This window comes from Saccostrea cucullata, unplaced genomic scaffold (genome assembly GCF_032062105.1).
Source record: "Saccostrea cucullata isolate Sc308-1 unplaced genomic scaffold, CSIRO_AGI_Scuc_v1 ctg1187, whole genome shotgun sequence".
Lineage (NCBI taxonomy): Eukaryota > Metazoa > Mollusca > Bivalvia > Ostreida > Ostreidae > Saccostrea > Saccostrea cuccullata.
In genome coordinates this window covers 2,761-22,492 of record NW_026926000.1, presented here as the reverse complement: position 1 = coordinate 22,492, position 19,732 = coordinate 2,761, and the positions used below count along the sequence as shown (strand labels likewise).

Sequence of the window (19,732 nt, the reverse complement as noted above, 5' to 3'; positions counted from 1 at the left end):
TTTTACATATGTTCAATCAATAAGACTACCAAATATTTCATTACCAGTCATTCCCTGCTTTCTTGAGCTATTGCCTTCCCCTTTTAGAAACCCACTTCAATCAACTTTTTGTGTGAAAACCTCTCTCTCTCTTGTAATTCTGGAATAGCTATTATTTCATTATTCACTGAGAATGAGGAATGAGAAATCAAGGCATCTGACATTTGCACCAATTTCTCAACATATTTTTTTCCTGTTAAAGCTATCATGTCCAAAGCATTTCATGCCCGTTAAATCACCATCACTCAAGTGTTAATCTTCAATTGCAGACTCCATTTTTCAAACTTCTGACACCAGGGCATAAGAGAATTCTACACTTCTAATGAATACTAGGAGCAGTAGAAAATTCAATTAATAAACTGCAAACTACTTTAAACTTTGTTTTTTGAATAGAAAGTCCACTAACTCAGTCTACTTCATCATATATGCTTTGATATCAAGGGATATTTCATAGTGTAAAATAGCTTTTAATTCACAAGGCCTTCATTTCGTGTATTAAATTGCATGAGACTATCTACTCATGAAAATTTTATTTCTTGTGTATATAAGTAATAAGAAAAATTATTAACAACAGTGACCAAATTTTGTGATTCTTTTTCCCTTACTTATAAATACCTAAAAAGAAACCTTTAATACTGGGCCCCCAGAAAAGATTTGGTGATTACAATTTAACGAAATTCAATGTCAATTAAGAAATGGATATTATTCCTTATCTAGGAACTATACCCTTGACATTTGGAATGAAACAGCATTATGAATTATCTTTGGATTCCAAATTTCAAATTCTACAAAATTTTACAATTTTTTGAAAATATCATTGTTTCAAGACTTACTGTCTTTTTTCCTTAATGACAAAAAACACCTAAATGTATATATGCATACAAGCAATAAAAAAAACAATTATCTTTCGACTGACACAAGCTTTCTATATAGAGGGGCGCATGACTGCATCCAGAAACATTGAGAATTTCTTTGGCATTGTTTGTGATGCTTGCGGGTGGTATTTCAACATTATATTATATATCCTTTTTACCAATTATTTTTTAAAGTCTGCATGTAACAAAATAATTAACTAGACTTCCTGGCCATTGGGTTCTGGAAAAAGTCATATTTCTTTCTTTTGGCATTGCTCGGGTTAGCTAATTTCTAAAGTGAAAAAAAATTCTCTCTTCTTCTTCTCTTTCAAGCTTATCCATTAAATATGAGAACAAAATTGCTTATATGTCTGAATTTTTTTTTTTCACAGGAAATGATAATTCAGCAAAAAAACAAACTATTTCACCGTACAATCAGAGACAAATGCTTTCTTCTGTTTAAATTTCATGTAATTAACTGTTATGGAGTTCACCTGAAAAATAAACACAACTATTTTTTGCACAGGATGTAGTCAAACATTAACAGACTTCCTAGACCAATGTTGTTTCTTTTTTTTTTTTATTCTACAATTTGTTTCTTTAACACGGTCGGAAAAAATAATTTTCCTGAAATTGCTTCTTTGTCATTTTCTTACCGATTCGACTGTCTATCAATGCTGTAACTTATAAACGTACATTGTTTGAAAATGATTTTCATGATGACAACACTCGAACAAGAAACCATATCTATTCATAACTTAGATCTCCTTATTGTGTGTAAGATTGTACATACAAATTTTGGATAACAGATTAAGTTGCACTAACAAAGATTTTTTTATTCCAAATTTTAATAAAGATCTTACGAATTTTCTCACATATTGTTAAATGCATGGGTTATATTACTACATCTTGAGAGACCTTCTCTAGTTTAGCTCTTTTGTGTTGAAAACATTCGTCAAACTATTAAGACCTTTAGCAGACTTTAGATTTTACCAAACATGATGCAAACAAGAGAATCAAAAGACACTTTAATGAAATCCACTTAAATATCAGTATTCCAAAGGAAAGTCAACAGAACAGCAATTTCCTATTTCAATGGTTCTTTCTTATAAAACTCATCATCTACAGCACCAGTGACCCCGCTTTCGAGTGCATTATGAAATGATTCAAATAATGCCAGACCTTTTCCCATTTAGAGCTGCAATTTATTTGGGACTCTTAATTTAAAACCAGAAAATTATGTGTAAAGATTATACTCAAACAATTCTAAAAGCTATTAAAATCCTTGCTTTCAGTAAAAATATTCAAGTGAAAGAAATTGGTGATGATTTTCAGATGGGTAACTTATAAAATGATATATGTCTAGCTGCCCAACAATCTCGTTTCTATGGTGGTAAATACTTTAACAATGCCCCAAACAATTTTTCACCACTCAAGCACAAAAGCAACTTTTTAGGATGCTTTGCTACAAATATGAAAACCTTTTTACTGGAAATAAATACCCATAATCCCTTTATTTCAACAAACATCCCAGCAAATCACATTCATGTATTCTAGCGTGGAATTCCAAAACTAATCCCTGTAAAATTTCTCTCTATGAAAGGTCTGTGTGAAAATCTTGACCACTTGATTCTAATGTGTTTGCTTCCCTACTCAAATCCACAAGTCACCGTAAGCAACAGGTCTCCCTCCCCCCTCTTTTTTTTTTTTAAAGGAGTTAACTAAAGATATAATTAAAAAGAATTATCATTGTAGCATAAAACTTGAGGAATATCCATACTTAATGAATAAATGAAAAGATCCTAATTACCAGTATTAATACACCAGCCTACGATCATGTTACACATAATTGAAAATCTTTCAAAATGGAGAACATTATGTTTCATGAGGATGTAAATTTGAGTATGGATGTCTCAGGCCTACAGAAGATTCCTTAAAAACAGTTTTACAATTACGCTGAGTTCACAAAACATTAGTACAAAAAAAACCTCTCATTTCTGTTCCCCCTTGGAGAAAATTGTTGCTTAATCTCTGTGCTATTTGATCTACAACCATTTTCCTCCAAATTTTTTGAGATACATTTGTGTAATGGCTCTGAGAACATTTTTCTCGAGCCAAGGTACATAATATTTCCTCATATTCGAATCTTATCTTATGAATCATTCAGCTGTGAAAAGTTGAAATAATCACCCCTTTTCAAAGCGCATATTTTCCCAATATTTTTATGAAACATCAGAGAATGAAATCACATGAATTAGCTGCCTTAAGATAAAAGAGAAACAAGCTATTAATTTGCCTTATTTTCAGAGTAAATTAGCCAGATACTTGTATCTATTTTCAAAACGCACATCAGGAAATGTTGTAGCTCAGAACTGATGTCGAAAAATTATAATGCCAACTCAAGCCCCTGTTGAGAAAGAAATGTTAAACCTAAGTGTTTTTAGCTGAAGCATCCATAAATTTTGCCAAAGGGGGACAACTCCCTGATATGTTCATATTTTTAGAACACAGCATGAATATTTACTCAATGTCAGGAAAATTTAAAATGCCATGAAGTTAGGAAATTCTTTAATAAAGTCTAAATGCAATGCAAACTCAACCATTAAATTAACAGTCACTAGTATAAAACTGCAAGAATTTAAAAACAGAAAACTACCTTATTTGGTAAAAAAAACATCTTGTACTCTGAAATAACTAGATCGATCTTTAAATTTTTTTTTAAAAATAATAATTCCAGAAGAAAATGTGCAATCAATCCCACATACCCAAAAAAAATTACCACCATATTTTCCATGTAATTTAGTGTTATCACAAAATTTAGCATAGAACATGCCAAAGGGAGATAAACATGTTCTGAAAAACCTGATAATCATTCTTAAATCACCTGAGATGATGTACAGAATTTCTACTCCACCTCGACTTTAAAATGCACATCCAATGCAGTCATATTGTCTTTGTAATCCAGGGAGAATATAATATCGGATAAACCTGACACAAATCCAGTCTGGCAGGTCCTGTTAACTCAAGGAACCCTATCCCGACCCCAATTAAGGAAAATGTGATGCAGGTATATACTGCCAAAGCCGTTTGTTACAAGTGCTGCAACGAAAATTAGATTATCAAATTCAGGCCCTGAAGTAAACTTTTTTCCTTTGTTGCTCCTGCAAACAGAGAAGAGACAAGCTTGATAAAGAGGGAAAAGGGAGCGAGATGAGCCACAAATGTGTAATCAGGTTAATATTCTCACCAACATAAACACTACCTAGAGACACTCAACAAAACAAAACAAAATATTTTATTTTTTCTTTTCCTGAAGTAGGATTAGGGTTTATACCCAGTCTGTGATTTACTCGGAAATGCTTTAAGAAAATATGAAGATGAAAAAGAAAAAAAAACGATATGGAATTCGGACTGAGAATGTATACGTGCTAGTCACAATAAGCCTCCGTTTGTGCCGAATCCCAGGGAAAAATAGAAATGATAATAAGTTGTGTAAATAAACTGGAGGTAAATATTCTGAAGAAACACAAAGCTTAGGGGCATTTTTTTTTATTTCCGAACCAATTAACAACTGGTTGACACATCGAATGATGGTGACCATATCTTATCTTTATCAAGCTGAACCATCTTTTATTTGACACATCTTTATAATTGTCCATGGAATAAACATTTCTATGACATTACTATACTCTTCCCTCTTTATCTTACAGTTGTGTATCTTTTTCAATCAATAAAACTTCTTTTCTTTTTTTTAAAAAAAAACTTAGCAAAGGTTTAATTATTCCCTACATGTATCAAAATAGTTATTTAACATGTTCAACAAAATGTCAAAAGTAAATTGATAAAATCAAACTCAATTTTAAATCCTTTCATAATATATTTTGTCAATGTTGAATCTCTCTTACAGACCGTAATCTTTAAATTTCTTTGGAACATGAAGAGGATTCTAATGTAATGAAAAAAAAGGAAAACAGAAAATTAAGACCTAAAACATCATCATTTAGAAATTCCCCCGGGGATGTTTTAGGAAATTTAAGCTTCTGTGAGAAGCTGGCAATTATAACTATCCATGGCTTAGTGGCTACCCATTGTGACAGTGGACAAAATCAAAGGGGGATTAGAGGCAAATCTTCCAACAATATCCACCCAGCAAATCTAATAGGAACAATTATCCCGCAAGGCCACTGAAATCACACTCTCTGAACTCCGAAATTTCTATACCATTAGATGAATAGGTAATTATCAGAATATTCGTTTCTGCAAAAACCTGATTTAATTTATAAAGGAGGTGAAATCATTTAATAAAACATGCTGGTACATAATTAATAAAACGAAAAGTGACCCAAATTAACCTTATATTCATCGAGTTCATCAAATATTCTCTCTAAATCACTAAGAGCTGATTATTTATATAGAATCTGACAGAAGGGAAAAAAAAAGAAGACAATTAAGTCATATGAAGATACATAGTGTTTAACTAACCTTTAAACAGCAGAAAACCATGAATTTTCTCCAAGTGTGAAGGTACTCAATCACGGCCAAACCACAAACAACAATACCACTACCTATATCCTGACACTCACTGAATAGGAGAGGAATATAGCCTTCACTGAAAAGGGGGGAAAAACTTCCCTGCTGTCCAGCTTGTATTGGGAGCAGGTTGTGGTTAGCTTGACCCCAAATCAAGGCAATACATTAACAGAACCAATCCACCTGTCCCTCAGTAAACAGGCCGGGGCGTAATCTTATCACCAAATCAAACTTCCAGGTATTTACTCAAGATGACCACTTGAAAAATCTAGCCAAATTGTTCTATTCCCTTCTCCCGCTGAGCTATTGTTCTTCCTGGGTTGGGATCTTTACTCCTAAGAAGCACTCAGGAGAAAATTTTCGATCTAATTTACCATGAAGGCAGAAAGACGGAGAAAATAAAATGATGTAACATTGAAGTTACAAATGAATTTTGCGTGGTTGTTTGGATTTTAAGTTTAATTTAACAAGACAATACATTTTGAACCCCATGACCCCTAAATGAGATCTTCACACATTTTCAGTCAAAATTAGAATTTAATGGACATAGCCCAAATCCTGTAAAAGTCATTACCATCTCAAATATTTTCGGTAGAGGTAAAAAGCATATGTATAACCTGACCAAAGTCTTAAAAAACAAGGCAAATGCCAAATCATTACAACCTGTACCTATTTACACAAACCCGAAACATGAACGAACCGAAGACAAACGGAACAGAAAAACTTGAAATAAAGTGTCAGAGAACATCAGAAACATGAAAAGTTTTTTATTCCCTTGTGAAGACAAACTCCAAAGACAGAACAAGGTTTTAGTTTTTGTGAGGACGTGGTTTAACATGGCAATACGGGAATCTCAGTCGGATGAACTCTTGTTCTCTGTCACTTTACATGGATTTTCATTTTTCGTTTCCGGTAAACTTGTGCTCTTAGAGAAGATTCTCTCTCGACTATAAATCTTTGATAAAACTCTTTAACAGATGTAAAAACAAATGTCTAAATTTTTTTGAAATGGAAGCATTTTTAAAAATAGATATTTTTCCTATTTTTTTTTTCAAACAAAGCAAAATGAACAGGTCAAACAGTAGCACAAAAGGCTTTATAACTTCAAAAATTTTAAAATAATTTGTAAGTTTTCATTTAATATCAGACAGAAATAGTTTAAAAATTGAATTTATATATATTTATATTCATAAATTCTTGTATTCTAAGTCTGGTAAAAACACTCCAGCATGTGACAAGATTTCACTGAATATCTTTAGTGTAATTAACATGAATAAAAAATGCAAAAAATTGGTTGCTATTTTCTTCTGCACTGTTGAAAAAGTTAACCCATATACATATGACAGAGCATATTAATTTGATCGATTGCAAATTGACAGCACATTTTCTGAAATAAGAATGAGAAATGACATTTTCATGTCAGAGACAATTTTCAAGTTATATATCAAATACAATGCTGGATTAATAATGTCTTCTTTCTGTGCACAACATTCCAATGATCTGACATACAGAATTCAGATTAAAGAAAATATTCCATTAAACCGATTATTAGCTTAATTCACCATTTTGAGAAAATAATATTTTTTTGTCTATCTTGCTTTTAGCTCAATTTGTAATTTACCCTTACATAAATTTTTTCCCTCTCTCAATTGCCAGAAAAAAAACCCTGAAGGCCAGAAATTCTCTCCCATTCTTCTCTTATCAGGAATCATTCAATTGACTTAAATCAAAGATCAGTCATAATTATCTAATGAACCACAGCACAAAGCCCCTCAGAACTTTAAAATTATACCAATGATTATATTTCTGAAAAGAAATATTTAAATCAATATCATAATTGCTATTTCCCATGCCATGTAGAGAGTACACTGTCCTAGGATGGCATTTCCCAAAGAAAGCAGCATTGTCCTCGAGAAAATTCGCTGTCTTTTTTTCTGCATATTAAAGTTTGCACTGTGACTTAGTTATTAGCATACAAATGTGTGTATTTCAGACAAATTAATTATAAATTCATGCAGGGATATGAATATTGACTTCTTTCTATGTCTGTCATTTTAAATACCTGTTATGGTGACAGATTTTATGGTTTTTTCAGTGTTAGCTAAATATGTCAAATACAGCAAAAACTATACCTATTATACCCACTTTAACTTTTGTTCAAGTTTTGAAAAAATGGCAATAAACACTTTCTCTCCGTGAATGCAGAAAGTCTTACGAGTCTGAAATCAACAAACTTATAAAAAATAAAGCACACTTAACTTGTTATTAGAACGCAGAAAGGTGTGAAAATTCACGCTACCGCAGTACCTCTTTCCACTACACTTTATGTTAAAGACCCAAGTTTGCACTCTTAAACAAAACTTAGTGTGACAATGACAAGAAAATCTACGACTTTTGAAAAAGAGAACATCCCCCAAAAAAGAGATATATTGTTGCACATACACACAAAAAAATTGAGGTATCTATGATGCCATCTTCCTCTCAAATATGTAGATTTACACAGGTATGTATAAATGGGTTAGAATGACACATTATACCTTGATTTTTCTGATAATGACGTCTCGCGGACTCAGTCAGGTGGCAAATCTAACGACAACATGCCAACGTCTTTTTAAGAGGAGCTGGGTACACATTAGATGATGCCTCGTGTTGAAAAAAGTCTCCGATTATCAAGGGATGAAGGGGGCACAAACTCTTAAATTTTATCCCCCTTCCCTTAAAATGCCCAGATCACTGATTTTAATTTGAACCCCCCCCCCAATAAATTCTACTTAAATTTCCTCCCTCTCAAATCCCCAGCTATGGTCAGAAAAAATGAAAAAAAACACATTGACATAGGGATACTTGCACTGTTTTTGAATCTTATCGAGTTACTTTTCTGTTCCCATTGTGTCTGAGGGGAGGAACAAAAAGAGGGGTCCATAACATAATTGTCAGTAATCCAAGACCCTTGTAGAAATTCTCTGCCACGGTAAGACATATCAGGATATCAGATATTTCAACAATTTTATTAAAAATCTTTTCAACTCTTCCCTTTTTTTTTTGCATGATTTAGACTCGTTGGAAGCGTATGTTATACTTACTATGATGAATTTACAAAGTTGCTGAATAAGTAGAAATAGTATATTCATAACGTATGGCTTTAGTCAAAAAACTTTAAAACTCTGACTTTTTTTAAAAATAATCTTTACAATGCTTCAAATTTCCACTCTTTAAAATATAGAATTTTATTTCTTGAATGAAAAGACTTTTTCTCCAAATAACCAGATGACAATTGTATTCCCCTTTCTTGAAAAATCATCCTCATTTTACAAAACCCATGCAGAGCCGTGTTATCAAAATACTTTGTGGAAACAAGTCTATACGATTCAGAAGAAAGATCACATTATGACATGACCTTAAACAAATAATCAATTTAAAAATATGACAGAACGGCACCATTCTTTAATTCACAACATGATGTTTTTAACTTTATTTGTTCCTCCCTATTCAAAGAGCCTCTGAATTGAACACGGTATTCTATTTTCTAAACACGACTATGTACCCCGATCATAACTGTTACAATGAACAGAAATTCTCTACAGTCTTGAAGTTTCGGAGTCCTTTCTTTCTTCTATTAACATTATTTAAATTTCATTTGTCAATTACTTGCTCTTAAGTACTTAATTAAAATCAGCCCATCGTGTCTATGTTAAGCCAAAAGAAGGTAAGAAAGATCCATGCGTAAATCTCTAGTAAAAACAAAATAAGTACACAGACACTCCAAAAGCAAGCCTCTACAAACACAGGTATGTAATGAAATCTGTTTGTTTTATGAATTGATGATTCTGTATTTTTCACAGATTAAGTTTTGACACACACTCATATTCAGTAAAGAAACACTTACCAGAATTGCCAATGGGCAAATACACTCGTAAAATTCCCATAAATCACTTCACACTATACATCTACATTTAGGAGAACTGCGACAGTACTACATCCCTTTAATAAGCAATTGGACAGTATTTCCTAAAATGACCAGTGTACTTCAATCACAGAAGCCTTCTAACATCAAAATAAAGTCCGAATTCTGCACGTTTAAAATCCCTCTGTATGGTTTCTTTGTATAAACATAGTCCTGGGCCTTTACTGGTATGTTATGCATGGATGGCTCTAGCATTCTTCTTCATTATTGTGAAAACGGGCATAACGTGTGGGACTCCCCTACCTGTCTGTGCCCCAATGAAAATAACGCCGCACATTGACGGCATGACTTTCTGATCTTTTGTTAAAGAAGGTAGAAATGATATATAGTATATGGTAACACTTTAGATATTACATTATAATAGAATTCCCATTACCGGAGACATATTTCATTTTTAATGTTCCCATCATGTGGTGTGCTTTTAAAAAAATGCACACACATTAGACGCATCTGAGCATTTATCAATTTTGGGAAGAAAAAAAATTTAGCCTCATATTTCTTTAAATTTCCAGGCGTAAAACATTAACACAAGAATGGCCTCTTTCGGCTTTGAAGATTTTTACCCTCTATTCATAACACTACAACAGAGTATGACTTTAATGTGGTCTACAAATACGCCAAAACATCTTAGACCTTCAAATAAACAAGGCAGCAAAAAGAAAGAAAGAAATATGTCTTTTATTTCAGTCATTTTAAGGGTTTTTTTTTCCTTTATTTTTTTGTGTATGAACAATTTTCCCCCCTTTAGACTCCCCTGTCAGGCCGAGCTTGTCTATTTTCTATGCCTTATTGAATCCTTTGTACCATGGCTGGGTCAGGTTTCAAGAAGGGGCCAGGTTATGTTCAAGATAGTCAAGGTGCAAAAAATGTTTTTTAAAGTGAGAACAATTGGATCAAATTTGCTCTTAAGATAACACTGACACGATCTGCTTGCAGTCAAGCACTTTACCTATAGACACTCTCAAATGCAAATGCAGTGATATGTATTCCACTCATAAACAGATCATTTATGCAGATTAAATGCAATCAACTTAATATTTTAGTCTTGGAAAGGAAATTCTACCGAATTGAGAATGGAGTGCCACGACAATTTATTGTATAAGTTCATAGCATGACTTGAATAACCTGAAACAATAGCTCAGCAATATATTGCTCTCTTTCTGAAAAGTTCAAATACAGCTGTCAAAATTGTCAAAAAAGGAATTTTCCTTTTATTCAAAAGACAACGCTTGATTTGATATTTTTTCAGGCAATTCACTTTGAACATCGAAAAAAGACAAACCCAACAAATTTTTACATTCTATCATTGACTTTACATAATGAATTTTCACCATGAATTATCATCTGTGAAAAAATAATGTAGATTCAAACAACAACAACAAAAAAAAAAACAAAAAAAACAAACAAAGACTGTATGCATGTATGAACATTTGTTGAATGCAAATATTTAGTAATCGAACCATGAAGTTATATCTGAATAGGTTTTCATGATTAATTTCTTAAATTTACTTGAAAGGATTTTTTTTCTTAATTTCAAAACACACATTAGTTTACTCAAAATTCCATTTAAATCAACAAGATAGACTTAAAGAAATATGGAGATAATGAACCGTTATCAAACCTCTGAAGTCCATTGTAACAACAGAAATCAAGAGCAGAACAAACACTGACCTCTAGAAACATGATGTAAGATCAGGTGCCATGAAGAAATAAACATCCCTTGTTACAATGAAATTTAAAATCAAAACAGTTATAGGAAAACTGAATACTTCCTACTGTCACTGATCAAGTCTGAAGGATTCTAATTATCATTCCCTCTGTTTGTCAAGATCTTCATTCATTTAACTCTCAATGATGATGTAAATATTTTGAAGCAGACATAATCATGTGTTTAAACCAGATAATTCACTGAAATCTCTGGGTTATTAATCTGACATTAATCTACATCCATCCCATCAGTTATTGGAGCAAATAAAATCGGCAAATAGAAATTCAAAACAGCATACCTTACTGATATGGATCAATACAAGTTATATATGTATAAATTGGAGTATTCAGTAGATTTTTTTTGGGGGGGGGGGCTCGTTTCCAAATGATTTTTTTTTTTAGGTAATAAAAAATACACAAATTTTAATTTATTCAGTGAGAGGATACTCTTAGTAAGTGATTATTTAAAAATGTATTATAATTTTGAAGTTTCACATATGTACCTTAATTGATGCCAAAATCATGATTTTCTTTTAAAGTAAAGGAGGCTGGGGTGGTCAATAAATTAACCGACAGAGTTATCTAAATTTTTTTTGGATATATCTTAATCTGTCAGCTATCATTCGGCAATGAAAAAAAATTCATACATTTTAGTTTTAAAAGTTAATCATTTTTGTATATCTTTATTTGGAGCTCTAAAATTCTTTTAAAGATCAATATAGTCTAAAAATAGACACAACCACCCAGTCCTCTTAAATAGCCAATGCACAGTCAAAAGAATTCTTCACCTTCATTTACTCAAACAAGAGATGTTTGTAAAACACTTATGCCCCCCCCCCTCCCCCCAAATGAATGGAATTTTTTCCAAGTCAAAGGGGAAAAAATCTGTCAAAAATGGCTCCATTGTTCCCAAAACAGAACTTGACCTCAGATATTCTTGTGACAAATCTGTATACCAAATTTGTTTTCAGTATGTGCAACCTCTGAGAAGAAAATGAACAGAAACTGCAAATAATTGGAATTTTTCTAAGTCCAAGGAGCATAACTCTGTCCAAAATGGTTCGATCGTACCCAAATCAAAACTTGACCAAGATATTCTTATGATAAATCTGTATACCAAATTTCATTACAGTATGTGCAACGGTTGTGAAGAAAATGAATGGAAACTAAATGGACTGATAGACTGACTGACAGACAGCAGCAAAGCAATATGCCCTCCCTTCTTCGAAGGGGGGCATAAAAAGATTTATTAAAAAACATAATTATATTAAATTATAAGATAATCAAAGTTAAATGAAAGGGCAAAACATTGAAAAAATTAAACTGAGTTATCGCCCTAGTAACTTACCCCAAACCTGTTTGATTACAGCAGTAACCCATTGTAAAATAAACACATCAACAACTTATAAGCTGCCATCAATATAAATTCCTTTTTAAAAAAAAACTGCTCTTGCTGATCAGCCTTATATACATGGGTAGAAAAGGTGTGGGGGAAATTTCCAAATGAAAAAACCATTACTGAAAATTAATACCTAGTTGACAATGCTGCAGCTCTTTGAAGTGGTTGTTTAATACTGGTGGCTATATTTTTTATACCATATACCAAGGGCAAGCAACTGAACATCTCTCCAACTTCCCTCAAAACTGTGTGAAATGTAAGTAATTAAGAGATATCCATTGATTTTTTAAAAAGACATTGATAACGTCAATGCATAAAATCATAAAAAAAATCAGAATAAAAAACCCAAAGCATTCATTCTTCAGGCTAATATTCAAAACATGCACAATTAAGCATTAAACAAAACTCCACGAAAGAATTCTGATATCATAAAAATGGTTAAAAAACAAAAGGTATCTTTATACTTTTTAGGTTAAATTGTAGCCATTTCGACTGATTGTATTATGCAAATATAATCAGAATGCACAACTTCAGCCTGTGCAGGCAAGGAAAAGAGCAATTAACATTTGCGCAAACCATTTAATTATAGCCAAGTACTTTTGTACTGAGGGGATAGAAATATGAAAAAAAATATCTCTAACCGCAAAAGTTTTGCAGAAATACCAATAAGTAACTCCACCTCACAACTTTTGCCCAATGGTAAAGTTTGACTCATGTTTTTTATTTGGTCTCGTTGTGACCAAAGTTACTGAAATACAAGTTTCTCTATTCCAAAAATGTAAACCCCCAGAGAATATACAGACTTATAAAAAGATCCAAATAACTTTTTCAAAATTACACTAGAGAAAAATTCCCCTCAGAAAATGAGAACTTCCGACTGAACCTAAATACACGTGAAAACTCTGTTAGTACAACAGGGACCAGGCAATGGGATTTATTTGGATATAATTTACTTAATTATCTTTTACCTAAAGAAGAATTTCTGATTTTGTAATGCATCTGTCCTTTCCCTTTGTCATAAAACATACAGCACGACAACCTATTTACTTAATAAAGAACAAAAAAAAAAAATCCTTTTGTAAAAAAATCCTGAGTAATTCAAGGAATCTGTAGAATAATCACCCAAGTATGGAATCCGGAAAAGCAATTGAATCGAGGTTTGGGTTGATACGATAATGCGATGAAATTCCTACGATTTTTGGCGCGATGACGATGGTGCGATAGACGATAAGCGATGGTGCTGAATTAAACTGCAGTGCATGTAAAAATATCGCACCATCGTCATCGCGCTATCGCACCATCGCATCATCGTCATCGCGCTATCGCACCATAGCTCTATCGTCATCGCACCATCGCTTCATCGTTCGCCCATCGTTTGTACCTATAAGTCGATGCTCGATGGTGCGATAGTAAACCAATCCCTATAAATAGTATGACTAAATACATCTAAAAAATAATTTCCAAATCCGACCGACACATGTTTGCTACATTTACATAATTAGAATTGTAGCTTTAGTTGAAATATAAATATGTTGTCCTAAACCTTTACTTAAATATGATGTCCCATGTACATAATTAGAAATATCCAAATCCAACATTAAATCCCATGTTCCCCACAGTGTTTATATCCAAATCCAGTAATATTAACAAATGCCTTGGCAATGTTCATAAAAATTTTTTCGGCCTATGCTGCCTTGGAAGGAATTGTGTAGCCAACATTGGCACATGTAAATGAAATTGTATACAAATGTGTTTTTCATTAAGAATACTGAATTAAACTGCAGTGCATGTAAAAATATGTCACAATAGACAATCTCATGTGATATAACCCATTTACATAATTAGATCCTAGTCCAAAGATGTCCCAAATAATTAATATATCCCATGTTCATATTTATATCCAAATCCCAAGATGCCTTGGCAATGTTCATAAAAATTCCCAATATGAGCCAACATTGGCACATGTAAATGAAGATTCTACAAATGTGTTCTGTAAGGGAGACAATTGATATAACTTATGGTAAATAATAATATATTTGCAATGAGTGAATAGCAAAGGGGAATAACTTTTTTTAAGGTTTAATAGTACAAAGAGATCCATGAATTATGTGCACTCATATCAAAATATTATTTTTCACAAATATTACTTCTGAAAAATTCTTCATCCACGAAATCGAATTCAAATTCCCATGTATGCATATTTTTACCCCTAAAACCAAGAAAATTTGACCTCATGAAAATATGTGATTTTACTGCATGAAATACTGTACATGTACATATTTTGACTTATTCAAAATTTAGCGTAATCATTGGGTATGGAGTTGTTGGCGTAATCATAAATTAGTGCTGCACATGTCTGTTCAGTATTGCTATTGTATATGTAAATGATTTCTTAGTGGTATTCATGAATTAGCGCATTGCTGTCTGCGCCAAAGCCGCTTAAATATGAAGCCCGCTTTTTAAAGTACAAATACAGTAAACAACAGTCTGGTAGTATCATCCAAACCCCTGATAAAATGGCAATGAATTAACAATTGAGGATCTAGCTGACACCCTTGCTTGTCCTTCCCATGCACTTTATTTACCTGCTAATAATCCCAGAGCAGAAAAGATTTTTAATGAATATATCGATTTTCTTTAAATAATCAATAAAGCATAGAGCCCTGCCCTAACAACAGAACCCATGACACTGAGGCCATGACATTTATAAAATCAGAAGAGACACCCATGCTCATCATAACCAAGCAATTCCAGGTAGTTTCGTTTGTTGATAACCAAAGAGCAGGAAGAATTTTTCAAAGAAATAGTCCATTTCCACTAAATAATCAATGGAGCACCCCCTAAAATAAGAACCCCATCCCCAAGGGTAGTGAAATTCTCAAAAGAGACACTTCCCATACTTAACATAACCATGCACTTTGTTAGCTAAATACCAAGGAGTAGAAAAGAATTCATGCATTTTCATTATATGAAAATATATATTATACCCTAAAACCAAAACATCTGACCAAGGGGCTGGAAAAATTGCACTCCTAGAAGAAGCATCCTTGCTCTTTATAAATATGCACTTTGTCTGTTTGCTTCATGCTTAAGAGCAGAGACGGTTTTAAAAGAAAAAAGGCCAACTATAAAAAATGATTTGTTTATTGTATTCCGACCTAACAGTCAAAATCGCCCCATTTTTGTCCAATACTGTAAAGCACAAAAAACAAAAAACATACCTACCCACCTGGTAAAATGAGCGTTGTGGTACATCAAACAAAAATATTTTTAATGATGGCCTAATGCATTTTATTGTATTATCAATAGCACACTGTCCTAACACCAGCATTTTATTTGCTATTAAAATACCTAGGATCAGAGAAAAAGATTTTCAATGATATAATTAATGCATTTTAATACAACTGTATTAGGATTGACAGATTCCTGTCGCAACACCAGAACACCTAACCCAGGGGCTGTGAAATTCATGCAATTAGTTTGTTTCCTTAATACCTAAGAGCAGAAAAGATTTTTAGATATAATGCATTTTATTACAAGTAATCAATAGATCCCAACCCAAACACCAGCTTCCCTTACTCATGGGCTGAAGAATTTTTGATGAGGCACCTATTGTGCATCTAAATACATTTTGATTGTGTGCTTTATACCAAGGAGCAGAGAAAGATTTTCAAAGCAATAATGCATTTTTAGGGCAAGACTCTGTGCTTTATTGATTAAGTCCCACCCTAACATCAATACCCCCGAGTTACAGATGTAAAATTAATAATTATGAAAGAGGCACTCTTGCTCATTATAACTATTCACTTTAGTTTGTTTGCTGAATATCCAGTAGCAGGGAAGCTTTTCACTTCAGTTGAACTCCTGTATCTTGAAAACTGATATATCTTGAATACCATTGGATACATCAAAGACAAGAAGTCCCAATAACTTTTTACCATGTATTTTACCCTCAATATTTTAAGTCCTTTTTTCTCAAATCCTTCAAGTTCAAGATAATGAGTATTGACTGTAAATCGTCAATGAAGCCCCATCTTAACTCCACAAACCTGACCTTGAGACCATCACTTTCAAAATTTTGGGTAGATGGCTTAATGCTCATTACAATCATGCCAACATAATGATTGCTTGATGTCCAAGAATTAAGAATTATTTTTTTAAAGACTGCATTACCAGGTAATTTTGATGGTTTTAATCCTGTCCCTCAAGCTCCAGGGAGTTAGGGTCATGAATTAATTTCTCTTTCTCCTTCTTTTTACCCAGAGAAAAGCTGAAAATGTTAACACACATGATGCAGGACAGATGACAACAGACAAAAATAGACAGCAATATAGTAGCTAGTCACCTGAGTGACTCAGATGACCTAAAAAAAAATTAAATCAAAAGCTGCTCTATTATAATAAGACAATTAACTTGAATGCAATCTGTTTGTTACATACTTTTTCTTAATTTTTTCTGAATTCTCTTTCTTTTTTAAAACATTGAACCTAGCTACCATAAAATAACCATGCAAGTGCAATTTTACAACCAATTCATAATGCACCATTCACCATGCCAAATTGATATATAAAATAAAATTTATATATAATTTAAGCATTCTGAGAAGAGGGTATAGCAGAAGTGTCCCTGCATGCTTAACTGGTGCCCAAAAAGTGGACAGCTGGACAGGACTTCATAATAAAACCATCCATCAGCGCGGTGCAATCCCCAAAATATACATATATTCTAGGCACTTCACATTAGAATAGAAGGACAGCCACAGTTTTTTTTTTGCATGAACATTTAACATTGTTCTCTTCCATCAAACCATTTTGGTATCAAGAAGAGGTTATAATTTTTTTTTGGAGTAAACTAGATATACCAGGTATATATATATTATATGTACAGTAGAACTTGACTCATCTGGACACGACTGGTTCTAAAGAAATTGGTTGGATTATAGACAACATTCCTGATTAGACAACATTTAAAACTAATGAATTTACTGACAGGGACTTACAGCATACATTATGTTAGGACAAGATTTGGGATAGTTGGAAAGCATGTCAACATAGACATAAAAGTCAAGAAGCTAGCTTGTGTACAATTTCTCATGGATTTCTTGTTTGCTCTTGCAAACCTTGAAGAACAATTGACAATTTATATCCCTCCCTCAATTGTCTTAAATATCAATCCAATTCTCCTTAAAGTGGATAAACAAATCCTAGTTGTCTATGAGTTTTATGGGTTTTTCCATTGCCAGATGTCAATGTCGACAGAACGTGTGACTAAGTAGGTTCAACAGCTGAGCAGAAGAGCCCCTTATCATTTCTGATGTGACAGGGGCTAACATTTCTTGACACTTCTTCACTTGCTTGAGATAATCAAAGATCCCAGGATGACATGTTACATGTAAGCTTTTTGGTGACCACAAATAGCCTGCTAACAGGTGGAAATATACATTTACATATGAACATTGGATGACACCTATAGTAATTATATCTTTTCAAGGACTTTAGGTACATAAACTTCACTGAACTTTACCAAAAATTGTCATCACTTTTCATTTATTTATCTGATCCTTGAAGTGCTAGGTTTTCTTTCTGAAAAGTTTTTTTGATTTATAATAATTAAAACTTCAGGTACTTAGATTCTTCAGATTTTAAATCATGGATTTCCCTCTCTTCCTATTAACTCCTGATTTATTTGCTCTTTAAGAACCCATCACATAAGCTTATAAAGTGCCCAACCATGTACGGTATTACATTTTATTAATATAAAAAAATTATCCATCAACCCTCATTTTGTGAATCATGGGAGATTTTTTTGTAAAGTCAGGATGTGGGAAGGGGTCATGTCATGCACCAAATGCAAATAATGATCCCCCCCACCAAAAAAAAGTGTGTTGTAAAATCGATGCTATATTGCACAATACATATAAGGTAAGATGTTCATTTTTTTTCCTTGTAAACTTCTCTTTAAAAAAGGAATGCTATCTTAAATTTAAAACTTCATTCATTTAGAGTGTTTCACACAATGTGACACTTCCCCACCCCCACTTTCCTAACAATTAACCTATAGTATTTCGAAAAAGTGTCCTTTGCCCCCCAACTGAACACCTTTTTTAAAAGCAATGACCATTCTCATTTCTTCCAAGAAAAAAAAGAAAATCTGGGAACAAATCAACATTCACTTCATACCCTGCACATGTACTGTTGAAGCAATTTTCAAGATTTTTGGCACAAAATATGTCTGATATGAAATTTATCACCCCAGGTGTGCAACATTAAAAGATCTTTTCTTTGCAAAACTGTGAAAATGTGAGAATTGATGAACTGTTAACTGTGGAAAACGGGGGTTGTCTACCAGAATGCAGCTTGCAGTTGAAACTCGGTCTTCATAAATCACTTTAAAAGTTTTCTTCATGTTACATTAAGGAAAAAATATTTTTCATTATCTCTCTGGAATATAAGCCAGAAAATATTGGAAATTTAAATTAATTTTTGAGTGAATTGATTACATAATATGCAAATTAATTTGGTGCATTCTTCTCTAATCTACAATGAACTTTAACAAATGCATTCAAGCATCTGAATTTTAAAAAAAAATGCAGACAACACTGAGAATGGAAAATACAAGCAGTTTTATCAATGTACATACACTACGTACATAGATACAGAAGCCAACAAAAAATGATGTATGCTGGACATGAGAACAAAACTCATTAATCATTCAAAGAAAGATAAGTATTGGAATCTACCAACCAGAATGAGTAATATATATTTCAAACCAATGAAAAGAGGTGACACTTACTATCATCCATCAATCACTTTCAGCCATGGTAAAATCTTCTTCATTGGATGTCAGATTTTCTCCCTAATTCAATTAGCGTCAAGAACCTGCAATAGTGAGAAACACTCACAATTTTGTCAGTTGCTAAAACAGATCCATTATTGAATATATTGTTTCCATTCAGTCTGTACAATATGCTATAAATTATGTTTTGACACATTTCATTTTAAGAAGAGGCTTGTAGATTATTTTTACCAAATGCCAGGTGTGAACATACATACCTACGTACATATATATGGGCGTGATGGCCCTTCTAAACACAGGTGAATAAATGGCCAGTGGTACCATCTTCCGAAATCTTAAATCCTGCCTCAAATATTCAAATTTCTCCTTCTCCTATGGGTGCTGATTACATTACTACAATCTTCAATAATCCCTTTTTACCCTTTCCCCATAAAAACATAATTT

The 19,732-nt window shown here is 32.8% G+C and overlaps 1 protein-coding gene across 3 annotated transcripts in view; it reads right to left on the bottom strand.

Annotated features, from left to right (window-relative positions):
- The window catches only part of LOC134270364 (interference hedgehog-like), a 56,017-nt gene extending 36,649 nt beyond the window's left edge, over positions 1–19,368 (bottom strand). Inside the window, exon 1 of one of the 3 annotated variants that reach the window (XM_062752606.1) lies at positions 19,286–19,368. The gene's annotated coding sequence lies outside the window, so the exon portion shown is untranslated. Of the gene's footprint in view, positions 1–3,777; positions 3,802–9,309; positions 9,747–19,285 lie in introns of those variants that run through there. The other 2 variants (XM_062752604.1, XM_062752607.1) reach the window with 2 other exon arrangements.
- Between the last annotated feature and the right edge of the window lie 364 nt (positions 19,369–19,732).